Source organism: Protomyctophum bolini (assembly GCF_963924005.1).
Source record: "Protomyctophum bolini genome assembly, chromosome: 11".
In the NCBI taxonomy this organism is placed as follows: domain Eukaryota; kingdom Metazoa; phylum Chordata; class Actinopteri; order Myctophiformes; family Myctophidae; genus Protomyctophum; species Protomyctophum bolini.
The window spans coordinates 11,869,930-11,877,429 of NC_137872.1; the positions used below are offsets into that span (position 1 = coordinate 11,869,930).

At 45.8% G+C, this 7,500-nt stretch overlaps 1 protein-coding gene across 2 annotated transcripts in view; it reads right to left on the reverse strand.

The window, feature by feature from the left end:
* The window catches only part of prkar1b (protein kinase, cAMP-dependent, regulatory, type I, beta), a 123,719-nt gene that overhangs the window by 23,075 nt on the left and 93,144 nt on the right, over positions 1–7,500 (reverse strand). The window lies entirely within an intron of this gene.

Consider the following 7,500-nt stretch of genomic DNA (forward strand, 5'->3'; position numbering starts at 1 on the left):
AAGATGGTCTGCCCCATGTTTGTCCTTTGCATATGGAAATGATATGGTGCTGTAAGGCTTAGTGTTTTAAGTGCCTGGAGTCCCGGCGGCTGCCTCTAATTTCAAACCATATCACATTTTCTCTTAAAAGGGGAGAAATGTTTCCCAAGCAAGCCAGCGCTCAACTCCAAAGTGTAAACAGCTTGATTAAAGGAATTCTCCTCTGCAATCGCCTCCCTCCCTCCCCCCCGGATAAGTGATTGAGTTGAGTCGTGCGCGCTGTGCATGCACAGGCCCCTGTGTGTGTGTGTGTGTGTGTGTGTGTGTGTGTGGGTGTGTGTACTGTACACGTACATCGTGGGTGTGTGGGCGTCTGTTTTCCCTTTTGGTTTGTGCTACTCGTGTTTTGTTGTTTGCCCCCTGCAGCTAAGAGACAAACACACTCTCTGCCTCCATGCTATATTATTATAGCGACTATTCTTATCGATTACTTTTTTTTCCGGCTTTCGCCCTTTATTTTATATGTTTTATGGAGGAACCCATTTCCTGTATAGGCTGACAGGAAATGGGGAGAGAGATGGGGGGAAGACATGCAGTAAAGGCCGTCAGGATGGGGAGTCGAACCCGCGGCACACTGCCAGACTGGATTACCAGCCAAGGTGCCTGGACCACTGAGCCATGGCCCAGGCCGACGAGAAGTAATACATTTGTATATAAATGCATTGATTATAGAGAAAACAGCGCCACTGCAATGCGTTGCGAGCTTGTCGATTGGCAATTTTCAGCGAAATAAGCAATTCGCTTTGTTAAATCATCGATGATACAATTTAAACTAAATAACCGATAAGATTGTTGGCTTAACTGTTGCGCGCCTATTACTCCTCTCTTGTCTCACGTACTGTTGGTGGGGTTGACAGAGGGTCTCATAATATAGTCTCCCAATGGGAAGAATCAGACAGGCCTTGCAAAGGGCTTAAAGGCTTATCATGCTTCCATGACATGACATTACGTTACATTACACAGCGGACCTGATTCATGACGCTAGGCGGTGTGTGTGTGTGTGTGTGTGTGTGTGTGTGTGGGGAGGGGGCTCACATATGTCAGGAGGACCATAGGGGTTTTCTAGGGATACATTCTTGAATGGGTGCATGTATGAAGAGAGCTATAGGGGCTTCTATATCTGTGTCGTTATCTTGGTGTTCTGTTTATCTAAACTCGTCCCCTCTCTGCGTTTCTGGAACCCACCTAAAAAAAATTAATACAGAAACGGGGAAAAAAAGGACCTCACACTCTGACGTGAGTGACGCCTTGGGAGGGCACCGGCGCGCACGCACCCCCCCCGCCCCCCCCCATCCATGTATCACATTCTCCAACTCCTCTTCCACTTCCACTAAGCACCACCGATGACACTTCACTCTTTCCCAGAGATGAGCGTGAGTGTGTGTGTGTGTGTGTGTGTGTGTGCGTGTGTGTTTCTGTCTCTTTGAGGTGGAACCATCAAAGCGTTGTGGTGTGGAGCAGGGCCAGTCTAAACCCAACCTGCACCTCCATAACCCTTCATCTCCATCCAGAGAGGAGGAGGAACACGTACACACGGTCTCGTGTTCTGTTTGTTTGCTGTGGCCTGTCAACGTGTTAACACCTCCGTCTGTCGCCGCACGTGTGTTCAAACGCCAACGAGGGAAACAACAAGTTGGCCATTGTTGTTGGCGTTTTGGTGGGGGGGGGGGCAGAACACAATGGAATGGAGTGGGGGTTTTTTATCAGAGGAAATTACGTTGTTTACTAATGGTTGTCATGGATGTGGTTGTTGTGGGGGCGGGTTTCACGAGGATGCTTGGCTGCCATCTCCCACGATAAGGTTACGACATTAAACACCCCCTCCCTGCAGCCAACGGGCCTCCAGTGTGCATCACAGATGAGGCTAAGGGCGTGCTTCAACGACATCAACTCTAGCAATCCAATTCTGGGCATTTCATAATAGGAAGATATTTGGCAAAAGTATAAGCGAGCGTTCTCCCATTTCACCTAGAACCCGTTGCCCAGGGACCCTTCGGAACTGTGACTGAGTGAGCTGAGGGTCAAACCTCCCGATTCTATATGGTACAGAACTATGGAGGTAAATAAATGCTCATCAGGTTATCTGAACCCAAATTAGACATCTTGAAATGTTTACACAAGCAGTCGAAAAACCATGACTTTTCAATTTAGAATGTGGAACAAAGACAAGCATTCACAGTTTGGTGAAAGTTGTGAACACCACATATTTTAAATGTTTCATTTGATTAATGTACTGTCGTTCAATACGCCAGACCGGCAACACGTCACCACCAAAAACCCCTCCCGGGGACATCCCCTCCCTCCCAATGTAACCCTCTGCTATTTGAACCAAAATAACACATCTTTTGACTGTACTGTCCAATATTCCTTTCAATTATTGCGTATTTGTTGAGAGAGAACGAGAGATTTGAGACGGACAAAGATTATATAAAAATACACAGACTGGCCTGCGGGCAGTGGCTCAGCGGTCCAGGCACCTTGGCCGGGAGCCCGAGTCTGGCAGCATGCCGCGGGTTCGACTCCCGATCCCGACGGCCTTTACCCCCATTTCCCGTAAGCCTATACTGTCTGTCCCTCTATAAAAAAAATATATAAAATAAAGGCGAAAGCCTGAAAAAAAACATTAAAAAAATAATAATACCCAGACTACAGAGTAGACACAGACATGTCTGTCCACACACTAGTTGTAGGGAGTGCAGACTGCAGGCCTCTGTTAAAGCAAAGCCAAGCCAGCTTGCCAAGTGCTCCTCCATTTGTGCTGTAATGTGTAAGCCCATGTCTGTAGGGAAGAGACAGTGTTTCCTGTATCCATAAGTACAACATACAGCGCAGTGCATGTGATGGATCACCCTGCATCATCCAATTGACTTATCATCCAAGTGATTTATTATATTGCAATGCACATGTGCTGCTGCCATGAATTAATTCATATTGCAAAAAAAATATTGTAATGACGTTTAGAAGATTTAGAACACTTTCCTGGGGGTCTTTATGTGTGTAATATGTGACTTTAGATATTTTAGATTTTAGCAGTGAGCCCAGTGTCTCTGATGTCATCGACACTGGGCTCACTTACTTCCTGGACTACATGTTGTCTCAGTAAGACAGCCCTCCCTCTATCCACAAGGAGGAGCAGTGCACCAAAGCATTATGGGAATGGTAGTCCAGGAAGTAAGTGGAGCCCTGCAGTGTCCATGACATCAGAGACACTGGGATCACTGCTAAAATCTAAAATATCTAAAACCACATAGTAATGACATTTTGAAGATTTAGAACACTTTCCTGGGGGAAAGTGTTCCCCCCAGGCCCCCACACATAAAGACCCCCCAGGAAAGTGTTCTAAATCTTCTAAATGTCATTACCATGTATTTTTTTTGCAAAAAGGGTGAAGTGTCCCTTTAAGACATCAAAAATATTCGAGTTGTCCAAATGTTACTTGTTTATCAAATATATGTGTGTGTGTGTGTGTGTGTGTGTGTGTGTGTGTGTGTGTGTGTGTGTGTGTGTGTGTGTGTGTATGGGGAGGCGGGGGGGGGGGGGGGGGGGTCACTAAGTAGCAACATACCTCCCCCAGAGCTGCTAACTAAGCAGCTACAGACACATGGCAGTCAGCGAGAGTTTTACTGGAAGAACACAGACGCACACACACTGGTTGTGTGTTGGCCCCGGAGCCGGCCAGAATACCGCACACTTTGTAAAAACAGCTTTACAAATCATTGACAGCGGTAATTAACTGCAGGTCTGCATAATTGAATTCTGCATCACCCTCACGGACCTCCTGTTGGTGGAAGAGCTGGAGGAGAGGAGGAATGAGAGAGAGAGAGAGAGAGAGAGAGAGAGAGAGAGAGAGAGAGAGAGAGCATCCTCTAAGAAAGGTTACCAGGGCAGGCTGTGCCCTCGGTGAAACTATGCGCTTAAGATGTGACATGAGTGTTGGCCAGGCTGGTGCCAGCTCTGCGCTGGCTGAGCTCACTGGTATGTGTGTGTGCAGGATTTCCTTTTTCTTCTTTCCATTTCTGTGTCTGTGGGTCCAATGGGTCCCACTGCAGCCATAGAGAACCACAGGACACTGTCTGTGGGTCCAATGGGTCCCACTGCCCACAGAGCCATAGAGAACCACAGAACACTGTCTGTGGGTCCAATGGGTTCCACTGCAGACAGAGCCACAGAGAACCACAGAACACTGTCTGTGGGTCCAATGGGTTCCACTGCAGACAGAGAACCACAGAACACTGTCTGTGGGTCCAATGGGTTCCACTGCAGACAGAGAACCACAGGACACTGTCTGTGGGTCCAATGGGTTCCACTGCAGACAGAGAACCACAGGACACTGTCTGTGGGTCCAATGGGTTCCACTGCATTTATAGCATAAAATGTGGCTTTAGTTTTTACGCTGGCACGCACACGCGCGCACACACACACACACACACACACACACACACACACACACACACACACACACACACACACAGAGGAGCGATGACTAATTACAAAACGGTGGGATACGCTGTGTGTGTGTGTGTGTGTGTGTGTGTGTGTGTGTGTGTGTGTGAGACAGCTAGAGCAGAGCTCCCCATGTTCACAGTTTAAACATTTAGACATTCCTCCTATAGATAAGCTCCGGGATGGAGGTATTAGTAGACGTCCTCGCTCTCCGCTCTGCTCTGCCCTTCCATACCCCTCCCTCCCTCCAGGCACAGTGGGAGAGATGGAGACAAGAGCTACAGGAGCACACGTGTGTGTGTGTGTGTGTGTGTGTGTGTGTGTGTGTGTGTGTGTGTGTGTGTGTGTGTATGTGTATATTCAGGCACGCCATTTCCACTGAACCCTAAGAGGGAGTGCACGCCCACGGATACGGGTGTGCACACGCACGGATATGGGTGTCTTTTTTTTTACGATACTAAAGTGCCCGCGATAATACACTATCCAGTACTCTGGATATGGAAATAGCCAGATCTAGCCGGATCTGGCCTATAGTCTGAACCGGATACAGTGTTTCAGAGGTTTCAGAGACTTGATTAAACGGCGATAAAACAATAACTTGTTACTCGGGGCAGTCGGGACACACACAATGTGACTAGGAATGGGACATGTCCCCCCCGTCCCCCCATCATTTGCGCCCCTGTTTGTATTACTTAAGTGAGGGACACATGTATTTGAGAAACGGACATTCTGAGGACAATATTGTTATTGTAATATTGAGGAAGGGTTGTTTTATGGTGAAACATGAGTTTTACAGTTACACTTCAGTCTAGAATCAGGTTGGAGTTAGAGTTGTGCTTGTAGAGGGGCTATTTATGACACCAGCACATGTGCAACTAAACTGAACTCAGGCTTTGGGGTTAGGGTTAGGCTTTTTATAGAGTGCGAGCGTGTTTGAACTTGTTTTCTGATGTTATTTGATGCCATTTGTTGTTTATTTTATTGTTAGGTTTTTTTAGTCTTTACTGTATCTTGTTGCTTTCATCTTGTTTTGTAAAGCACTTTGTAACCCTGGGTCCACCAGGGCTCTGTACTTGATCTGCTCCTTTTTTCCCCTTCTACACCAAATCTCCCGAAAACAATAATGGAAAAAGTAAAAAAAAATCGTAAAAGTAAAAGTATCAGTACCACAATGTAGAAATACGTAAGTAAAAGTCTGGTATTCAGAATTGTCTTGAGTAAAAGTACAAATGTATTGGCATCAAAATATAGGTAAAGTACCAAAAGTACTCATTGTGCAGAATGTACCATTTCAAGTTTTCAGAATGTATACCAAATCTTTTGAAAATCTTTCGAAAATGGCCGAAAAATATCTTCTAGACCAGCCATTTTCATGAATGTTCACCCCAGAAATGTACTGCAGCACATAATGTGCTTTCACGTCACTGTAATATGATATTGTGTGTACGTTACGTTATTGCTATTCCAGCCTCTACGCGTCTACGGTGTACATTTTATATTGCACATTGTACTGTATATTTTCAAATTTCTAGCTTGTAGGTATACATTTTTGTATATATTGAGTAAATAATTTTAACTGTTTCTGTAATTGTTGCCTCAGGGTATAATGCACCAAACTCACAAAATTCTGCGTATGTGTGTCAACATACCAGGAAGAAAATCATAAAGAAGAAAAGGCATTCTGCTACTGATATAGACGTCAGTGCATAACTCAAATATATTGGCACTACTTTACAGTGACAGTTTCATTTCGTAACAACTGCTCTCTGTCAGAATGCAATAAGCGTTCGCTGTTACTGTGGCAAGTAAAGGCCCCCTGCAGCCAATTATACTTTACCTTCATTTTCTAGCCAAACCGCATGCAGGCTTGTGGTTAGAGAGAGTACTGTACACAGCAACGCTATGGCACCCAGGCAGACTAGCAGGCTGATCCTCTCAGAGCAGAGGTTAGAGCTGGGTTGCTATACTCTCTACCCTCTACTTTCACCTTGAGATCTGGAGGCAGGGCTCATTAGACTAGTGGTTTCTCAAACTTTTACATTTTCAAAGGATCCCCATTTTTATATGGATTATTATGGGCCCACACACAGACCCCATTTGATACAATGATTTATCTCTGGGACCCAAATCGACACTGTAAAATCATCAGTGTTCATTTAATATCTATATACATTTGAGACGGTAGCGGTAAGTTGTGAGCGCACACTGCGCAGTTCAGTTGGGCAATTCATAGTCTGTAAATGCATAAATTATGTAATGTAAAACATGCTGTAATTGCAACTGTGAAATGGTGTCTTATAAACCCATGAGGGTTGGGCACGTAGGTGTGCATGACACGGAAATAAATAACAAACAAACAAACAACAAACATAGTCCGCGACGCACGGCGCGATGCGACAGAGCCTACCTCTGCGTTTTCAACACAGCTCTGTGGTTTCCCTTCCCGTGATGCGATGCGATGGCCCAAGAATATACGTGGACAGCGGAGGACACACGATATTCACATAGATTCAAAAGTGAGTGTGTGTCTCTCACTGCGATATAGACATAACACGTGGCGCTGTAGACGCTCGAACTGCCGCTTCTGCAGTACAAATGAATACGGCACAAATTAATAGGAAACATCTTGACATTACTGATCCGTAACGGTCTATTTAGTTCCTAACTATCAATCATTCAGCTGGGGGACCCCCTGGAACCCCTTCAAAGAGAACTCGGGAATTTGAGCCTTTGGCTCTGGAAGAGCCAGACTGATGCCCTGTATACTTCCATAGCAGATCACCAGAGCAGAGAGAGAGAGAGAGGGAGAGAGAGAGAGAGAGGGAGAGAGAGAGAGAGAGAGAGAGACTGATGCCCTGTATACTTCCATAGCAGATCACCAGAGCAGAGAGAGAGAGAGAGAGAGAGAGAGAGAGAGCTGACAAAATAGTTTAATTCAAGTGAAGTGGGCATGTCAGTGTAGTGGGCGTGTCAGTGTAGTGGGCGTGTCAGTGGGGATAACATTTAGCCTAATACTGT